Raw genomic sequence first — 9,988 nt, 5'->3', positions numbered from 1 at the left:
CTACAGTACATGAACTGTCTCTTCTTAGGATGATGCTCACTGTTTCCTCTAATGATGTTGCATAGCAGTATCATGGCTCCTAGAATTGTCTATGTTGTCCATATAATCTTTCCCTGATCTACTTATTTCACAATTTATAACAGTTGGGGCATAGTGTACAGTGTAAATGTTCTTTTCTTTTCTTTTCTTCTTTAGAATAAAAATGTTCAAAATAAAATCAAACTTCTTTCAATATCTGGGTGAATGTCTTTAATGCCAGTGGAATGGTGATTAAAAAATTTAGGAAGTTTGTGGGACAGTAAACTCATGTTTGTGCATGAAGGTAAAACAATTTTCCTCCTTACAGGGGGGAAGGTAAGGGAATCTTGATGTTATCCAAAGAAGTAGACGATTTAAAATTAGAAGGGTGATGGTTTGATAAACATAAAGAATACCAAAGAATGTGGATTTGTGTCTTCTCTTTAGTATCTAATATCATGTCCTGCTCTTTAATAAGGCCTGACTCACTGCTCAGCCCTGAAATTCATGGTATCAACCCTATGATAAAACAGCACCAAAGCATAAGATGTCCTCTTCTGGCTTATATGATTAGCTAAACTCACCTGTTCACAAAATAAGACATGAAAGCACACACACACACACACACACACACACACACACACACACACACACACATGCATACATACACTGACATATATATGTATATATATATATATGAATATGTATAATCTTTAGGAATATTATAGGAGGATATTTTAAACACTCTGCATAAAGATATTGCTTTTCAGGAATATCAAAAATGGTAGTGTCAAACACTGCCAGATGGAGAGTAGGGACCCTTCTTAGATCTACAGACCATAAGACCTGAAGAGCCCTAGGCCAAATGGGTCCACAATGTCCAGACCACAGGTGTGTCTGACCTCATTTCCTCCAAGTGGCCCAGGGAGGACAGGTGTCCACTCCCCAGAGTCTGGACCTGTACCCACTCTGGTGATTTGCAGCCATGCTCTACAGCATGGACTTGGTATCTGAGACTGAACTGTGGGTGGTAAAGTGCCGAACTCCAGATCTGCATGCCCAGGGAAATCTGAGGAAAACAGGTGGACCTGACCTCAGACCTAGCCATAAGTCCACAGAAAGCCCCAGGTGCTGGCGATCACACAGGCACAAAATCCAAAGCCCAAAGGAGCCGAGAGTGCCTACCTCATTTGTACCCTTTCTCTCCCTCTCTGACTGATCCTTAGAACACACAATAGTATCAGAACCAGTGGGCGCAGGGGGACCTGAGAATGTGGATCTGGGATAGATCTGATCTTAGATATCTCTGCCCATCTACAGAGGGACAATGGACCCACAGGGTGGCCCATGTGGCTGTGGACACACCCTCCAGCTACTGCTTCATAGCCACAAACTCAACTTGAATCTTCTATGGAGTCCTAGTCTGAATGGAGCAGGCAAAAGCCAAGCCAGCCATCCCATCAGACTTTCTTCTCAATTGGGCAGAACTGATCTGGCCTGAACAGATCCTGCAGATGCCTAGCTAGCCAATACAGTTCAGCAGGGCCTCCCATGCTCTAGTGAGGGTCTGAATCTAGCCACCTGCAGCAACCCAGGGATCCATTTCTGCAAGCTATGGTGGAGCTTGACCAGCTGCCACAACACAGCATGAGTGTCCCCACACACCCAGATGGGACTGAACCAGCATGAAGGGATCTGGTGGAAGCCCAGCTAACTACCAAAAGCCAGAGGGTAGTATATGCTCTCTTATCAGGAATCAACCTAGGCCCCATGGCCTGGATGGATCATGCAAAATCCTATCCAAACATTACAAGCTAGCAGGGGTTCCAGTACTCTAAGGTACATTGAGCTTTGGCTCCCAAAGACCCAGTGGCTGAAGGCAGAGTTTTCAAATCCCAGCCAAAGGCAGGATAATTAGTTTTATCTACACTACCTCAAACAGATCCTTAGGGTATGGAGCACCAGCACCAGTCTCTTCTGAACCAGTGGGGAATCCTGGGTGTGGCGTAACATACCCTGGAGCTGCAATCAGGTCACCTGCCTGATCCAGGGAAGGACAAGAGAAACTACGTCCCAATGTCAGAGACATCAAGATGACAAAAGTCCAGTGTAAAAATATAAATAACAAAACCCAAAACAATATGGCATCTCCAGATAATAGGTATCTCAAAAAAAAATCAACCCTGATAACTCAAATACAATTGAAACACAAGAAAATGATGACAAATCCATAGTAATGAAGATGATAATAGAGAAAATGAATAAAATACATAAACAAATGAAGGAAGATGCAGCCAAACAGATTGAAGACATTAAAGAGGCCTATAGAAAGGCACTGGAAAAAGTTCAGGAAAATACAAACAATCAGATGAAGGAAATCAATAAAACAGTTCAAGATCTGAAGATGATAATGGAAACGATCATAAAAGCACAGACAGGCAGGAACAAGAGAACTTAGATAAGAAAACAAGCAGCATAGAGGCAAGCTTCTCTAAGAAAATTCAAGAGATGGAGTAATGAATATTGGACTAGAAGATTCATTCATAGAACTTGAAACAGCTGTCAAAGAAAATCCATATCCTTTCCTAAGGGCTCTAAATCAACTGAGAAAATCTCAAATGCACTCAAAAAGGCTTAAGCTGAAATCACAGGTCCTACATGGTCTGAATCAGATCATTTGTATATAAAGCATAGCTTTCAGGTTAGTATGGGTTAAAATACGTGTGTGTGTGTGTGTGTGTGTGTGTGTGTGTGTGTGAATGGGTGTGCATCTGATTCTTGTGCCTTCTCTTGGGTGTTTTTCCTTCTGTTATTTTGCCTTGTCCATCTCTGAAGTGACGTATTTTGTTTTGTGCTTTTATATTAATTTTGTTAAAAATAACTGTGAGAAAATATAAATAAAAGCTGTTGATAGCTTTAAATAGATAGTAATACATACTTCTGTATTAAAAAGAATTTATTCATCTTATGCTTACGAGTGAACAGTTTACAATAGGTAAGCAAATCCTCTAGTACTGAATTTATAAATGGTTATAGGCTCTTTATGGATACTTGGAATAGAACCCTAGATCTCTGTAAGAACAGTCTCTGCTCTTAACAACTGGGCCATCACTCCATGCCTACTAATGCATATTTCCTCATATCAAGAATTACGTTTTTAGCTTTTATCTAATTTGCCAAAACTTCAAATTATGTTAGTTTAGATATAAAAATATGAAACAATAGTCAGGAGGAGTGTCTCTCATCATGATGAGAATGGATAAATAAATAATGACCAAATAAGTTAATGAGAATAGAGAAATTGTGAAAGTTCCCTTAAATGCTTCTAGTGTGTGTAGAAACTGAGGGCACCAGTGTGGTAAACAGAATACAGCTACTTCATTTGCCAAATGTAGAAATAACTTTTGCTACATCAAACCTCTTATGAATTATGTATGTATGCAAGTAAGCATAGCACAAAGACACTTGTCTGCCATGTTTATTTAGGAATATAAAAGATATGATATCAAATTTAATGCCTTTTAACTGATGGGCAAATAAATAAGACATATCATCCAAATTTGTGTGATTTTACCTTCATGCATACATAGCAAGTTTTGCTATTTGCAATGCATTTTTAGAATTTTGAAAGATTAATTAAATATCTTATATCATAAATATACGCAGTTATTTTTAATTAAATAATGTAAATGTTTATATAGATGCATAAAAATTTGCTTCTATTTAATTTGTAAAAGACTGAAATCAAAAATCAAAGATAAAACTAAAAAAATACAATTACTGGGTCGATATTTTTCTAGACTTATTTGAATTCAGATGAAAAGCACATGGTGGTCTCTCTATAAATAATGGGGTTGTGCTCAACGTGGAAAAATAATGTCACTCTCAGCAATTGTGGTCATCATGTTAATCTACGCAGTAAAACTTGGGAAGTTCAGAGATTTCATAGACAATAGTTTCAAAGTCTATGTGTGTAAGTGTCTGTTGTTGTGCATGTGTGACATACACATTTTTACAAAAATAAAGTAGGACAACTATTATTTCAGAACTTCAAAGGCCTAGAGGAATTAAGGATGGAGTATTGAGTGACACCAATGGGAAGAAAAATATCATCATCACACTGGCAATACAGATTCTAGGGTATAATCAAGAATGCTATTCAAATAAACAGGAAAATGGTATAGGAAGACTTTACAATGAAACCCATGATTGTTTCCCAATTCTTATTCACTTCGAAGATACTCAGCTTAAGAATTCCTTACAGACATTACTTGAATATAAAAGACCAAACTCAATGTTGAAAATCAAAAATGAAGTTTAAGAACTGGGTCACCAAAGTTTATTGATCTGAGAGAACTGAGGATCTAGGGTGGAGATCATGCGTTAGAACTCAAATATTTGACTTAGTTTCTCATTAATAATGTAGGTGTTAATGGAGTGATACGTCTTATTTAATAATTGAAACCATACAAAAAGGTCTGGAGTTCTCCCTAGATCTTGTTTAACATTTAAAAATCAACATTTAACATGTAAATTATCTGCCATTTTGTGAGTAGTTGGATGATTTTTGGATACAGCGAGACTCAACAGTATGTCACTCCTGAATCAATAATTTATGTTTCACTGTGAATCATCTAAAAAAAAAATCTAGTGACATAGTTTTTAGTGGTATTCACACAAACATATTTTTTATATTGCTCTGAGACTAAATTTTTATAAAAGTGCCTCTGCCTAAAGATCTTACTGCCGCAAATATGAATAATGTCATGGAACCAGAGAGAGAACTATTGTGATATATATTTATCAACTCATGTTTATCACATGGACTGTAGACCTCAGATTACAAGCCGCAGGGAAGATTCCTCCCAGAACGAGAAAGGGCCTTGGGGAGAAAAGGAATCATGAATGTTCAAGTAGACTTTCCATTGTCCAGAAATATAAAAGAGAGTAGGAACACATGGGTGCCCATCTGATAGGCTGATATGGATGACACTTCACAATCTCTAATACACAGGTTTACACTAGGACAAAGATGTTCACCTTGACTTTGTTATATTTGCTTCTGAACATTTCTGTGGTTGTGGCCAGTTCCATTCCTTCCCGGTGCTTTTGGAGAATGAGGCAGAATGATAAAAAGGATGGAAACTTTATGACAGCTTGTATCTTCACCCTTGATGCAGTGCAATGGCCAGTGAAGAAAGACTATTTTAGCAACATTCTGAATACGCTGTAAGTGCTTTTGTATTTTTTTCATGTAGATTTCCTAACAAGTATTTCAGGAGACGTGTGAAGATGAGAAATAGAACAATGCTTTGAATGCTCTGTCTTGTTCTTCCAATGTGCTCACCGTTAAACAACCCTGAATTCTGTTACAAACTCAATGCTATTTTATGCCTTTAAATTGGTGCACAGACTATTTTATGTTTCTTCCAGTTAGACTCCTGATTTCAAGGCTAGACACTGAGTGAACACAAGAATCTCTACCATGATCCCCAGGATTAACCCTCCTGTTGACAGTTTCCAAAGCACAATATTCAGTGCTTTATTATCAAAAATTATCCCATAGTATTTCAATAAATTTCACTCTGAGAAGGTACAATTAAACAACCATAGAGTATATTGATAACTTTTCTGTCAGTGTGTATCTACCAGTACATGTACTGGGGCCTCTAATGTTTGGACTACACATAGGTACAGAGAGATTTCACACAGATGCACAGTAACTCTCTGAAATTCTCTGGATGTGGTAATACTATGACTTCTGAACCTGCATGAAGAGTGTATGTATGATTTCTGTCTAATGTGAATTTAAACTAGCCCTTGTATCTTCATCGTTACTTGTATACATATGTAACCACTGACTTTTATGTATCACAAATCCCAGTTCTTTACTCTCTCTTTAACATAAAGAAGGAATGCTTAAACTTTATATTTTATGCTTGAAAAGCTAGGCTATCACCAATAGTTGTGACAATTTACTTTCCTTGTCACTAGACTGAATTGCATTTGTAGCATGTCTAGTTGACAGTGGCTGAGAATTGGATTAGAGGAGTTTCCCAGCAGCTCATCTCTTATTTATTTAAAAATTATATGTCTTCTTTTTATGTCTAAGTTGCTTATTTTCTGACACTTTTATCACACTTGCCACTTATGTTTCTCTTTCATTAATTTACTAAGTACAATTGCATATTTTGCCATGTGGTTCCTGTATACATTTTGGATTTATGGGTTTCTGTTAGTTCTTTTCAAGCACAGCACTTTATACTACTAGTCTACTCTGACAGCTTAAGTAACTGGTGTTTCTGATGTTTAGCATGCATGAGTTAGTATTTGAGTCACACAAATTCTAGTCTCAAATTCATATTGTGTGGCACTGAAATTTTTCAATAGCAATTTTCTGTGTGGTAATAAAGGTTATTCTAAAAGGGGCTACTTTGTAGACAATGATAACAAAAAGTAACAGTTTCTAAGTGGAAGACTAATTACATTTAAATCTGAATGAATAATTAAGAATGAGGGATTGTGTCAGATTTTTGTTGGTCAGATGACATGAAATTACTAGGAAAAGTGAGGAGAGATTACTCTTCCCTTCAAGAGAAACAAAAAGATCTTCTATACCAAATTAATTTTTGCCCTTTTTTATTAAAAAGATATCAGAAAGATTTATCATATGCTCTACTCTTTATATTCTATTTTACAAATGTAATGTTGGCACAAATAAATCTTTCTGTAATTTTCAGATGAATCTAATTCTCAGTAGGATGCTGGTGTTCTGATAGTGTAACTGGAAGTATGGTCAAAATATGTTTTTGATAAGATAAAATATATTGCACTATTTGTCAAATGTGAACCACATATATTTTTTTATAAATAAAGTAAGTTAATGATCCTGGGACTTAATCTGTGCATGCATGTCTGGAGAAGGCTTATTCCTGTGGATTTGAAGACGTAGGCTAGAGCAAAACCTCATTCAAAGCCATGGGATCAGTTACATTACTATGGCATAAATGAGCATTGCTAATGTTTATTCACAGGGATTCATACACACATACATCTTTTTAATTAATATATTTATTCATTTATTTTACCTCCAATCAGAGACCCCTACCTATTCTACTCCTGGTCCCACTCTCCCTCCCTCTACCTTATATCAATCTCTGTTCTTCAGAGAAGGAAGCCGTACCCATCACAACTCATCAATCACATCAGGACTGAACGTGTTTTCTTCCCCTGTGGCCTGACAATGAGGATCCACCAGGGGAAAAAGCTAGAGAAAACAGGGAACAGAGTTCATGTCAGATGCAGCCCAGATTACCCATACTAGGGGACTAACATGAAGCCTGAGCTGCCCCTTTGCTATATCTGTTTATGAGTCCTAGGTTCAGCCTATGCATGGTTCTTGGTTGGTGAGTCAGTCTCCACAAGACATTTTGTTGCCCTCATGAGTTGACCCGGTTGTTTTCCTTGTGGAGCTTATGTCACTTCTTGGTCCTTTTATTTTTACCCTCCCTTGCTTTTCCACAAGACTCACAACACTTTGACCAACATTTAGCTGTGATTCTCAGTATCTGTTTTGATTCACTGATGGCTGGAGCCCCTCAGGGGACAGCTATGCCAAGCTTCTGTTTGCAAGCATAGCAGAGTATCAATAATAGTGTCAGAGGTTGGCTCTCTCTTATATGGTGAGTCTCAGTTTTGGGTAGGCATTGGAGGGACATTCCCTCAATTTCTGCTCTATATTTATCACTGCATAACTTGTAGAAATGGTAAAATTTGCATCAAAGTTATTGTGTGTAGAATGCTGACTTCCTCCCTCAACTAGGAGTTCTATCTAGTTAGAGGGTGTCCTCTAAATCCCATGACTCTGTTACTAGGCATTTCAGCTAGAGTCACCCTCCATGTTATCCCAGAACCAATCCTGTCCTAGTTCTCTATCTTGACAGACAGACGTCTACATCTAGTTTTCCGCTTCCCTTCAGGTGCTCTGTCCTCCTGCAACAGCTGTCCCAAGGTCTGACATCAACCTTCATTTCTGTCTGTGCTCCCTCTCCTACTTTGAACCCTACCTTCAATTTTTTTTGCTCTCAATTCCATTTCTGCTTCTGAGTGAGAGTTAAGCATTCTCTCTCGGGTCCTCCTTCTTACTTATTTTCTTTGGGTCTCTAAATTCTAGTAAGTTTATCCTGTACTATATGGCTAAATAAATACATATCATGTGTGTCTTTCTTGGTCGGATTACCAAACTCAGGATGATCTTTTCTAGTTACAACTAACAACCTGTAAATTTTGTAATTTTCTTGGTTTTATTATCTAAGTAGTATTTCATTATATAAATGTAGCACAGTTTTATTATTATCCATTCTTTGGCTGATGGATATAAAGATATATATATTGTTTTTGGATTCTGGATGTTATGAACAAAGCTGATATGAACATAGTTGAGCAAGTGTCCTTGGTTTATCCCCAGGTATTATACTGTGGGTCTTGAGTTTTCTGTGAAAGGGACTGATTGATTTCAAAAGTCAAACATACATCTTTTTTAAAAAATGCATTTGTGGTGTGTGAAGTTATTAAAAAGATGTTCTGCCTTTAAAAATAAACTAGAAGATTAAGAAAAAATGTGAAGATGGATGTGTGGGAATATGCTTAATACATGGCCACTAATTATAAACAATTTTTAGTACAGGAGCCAAATGTGGCCCAAGAAAGACTCTGTCCATTCATTCATCAGTCATTCATTCACTTCCCCAGTCAATTCAGTTAATTTCATAAGGAAATATGAGAAGCTCAGGGATTCACACATCATGTGTATTTTTCACGTTTCTGAATAATTAAAAAAATGAATACCTGATCAGATTTGAAGTTTGAACAAAGTGTTGCCTTATCTTTACCTTCTGAACAAGCACTCAACAACCACAGGTGGATAATGCCTTCTCTGGAAAATGCTTATTTTGGTGAGATGAACTCACATAAACATGTATAAATTTTCCAACGTTCCAGATTCTTATATCATCCCAACCTCATTACAATGGATGTTTGCTTCAAACTTTAGGCATGGGGGACAATTTAATCAAGCACTGCATAGCCTTTATATTGCTTTCAAATGATCCTCTGTAGACCTTTGTCTATAATAAATATGTTACACTTTTATAGAACAAAAAATGAAAACCAAAAGTTTGCTCTGGCCTTGGCTTTCTCAATGAATGAAGTCAACAGAAACCCTGATCTTCTACCAAATACGTCTTTAATATTTTTATTACCACTATGTGTAAACATGGCAGAATTATACAGTCTCATTTGTTTTCCTCAAGAAAGTCATATTATTTTTCCTAATTATGGCTGTGGCCATGAGGTAACATGTATAATAGTGTTTACAGGACCAAACTGGGAAACATCTGTGATATTTCACACATTTTTTTCCAGCGTCAAATACCATAGGGTGAGATTTTGAGGTGTGAAAATTAATGAAATTGTGTCTCTGTTGGTGGCACTAACAAGGTGTTAAGAAGGGTGTAAGTAGGAGACTCGTCTTACTGGCCTTATGTCAATGTATGCAGTTAAATGGTTTTGTTCAGAGAGCTGAATGGGGATCCTATATTTATTTGTATGAAATAGTGATAAGGAGAGAAGTAACAGATAAGGGCGATTTATAGAAATATTACAGATAGGAATATGTTTACAAGTTCTTGGAAGTGCATCCTACCTCAAGCTGCTCCCTGTGTCCTAGGTACTTCAGCTTACTTACAGCACTTTTCATCCTGTCCTGAGTGACCATGTACAATTTCCCTATCTGCATCAGTTGGCCCATGAAGATATATCTCTTGCCTTGGCCATGGTCTCCTTCTTACATTACTTCAGCTGGAACTGGGTGGGTCTAGCCATCTCAAACAATGATCACGGCATCCAATTTCTCTCATATTTGAGAAGAGAGATGGAAAAAATACAATCTGCTTTGCCTTCATGAGTGTAA

Source organism: Acomys russatus, chromosome 19, assembly GCF_903995435.1.
Source record: "Acomys russatus chromosome 19, mAcoRus1.1, whole genome shotgun sequence".
Taxonomy (NCBI): Eukaryota; Metazoa; Chordata; class Mammalia; order Rodentia; family Muridae; genus Acomys; species Acomys russatus.
Note: the sequence above shows the minus strand (reverse complement) of the source record.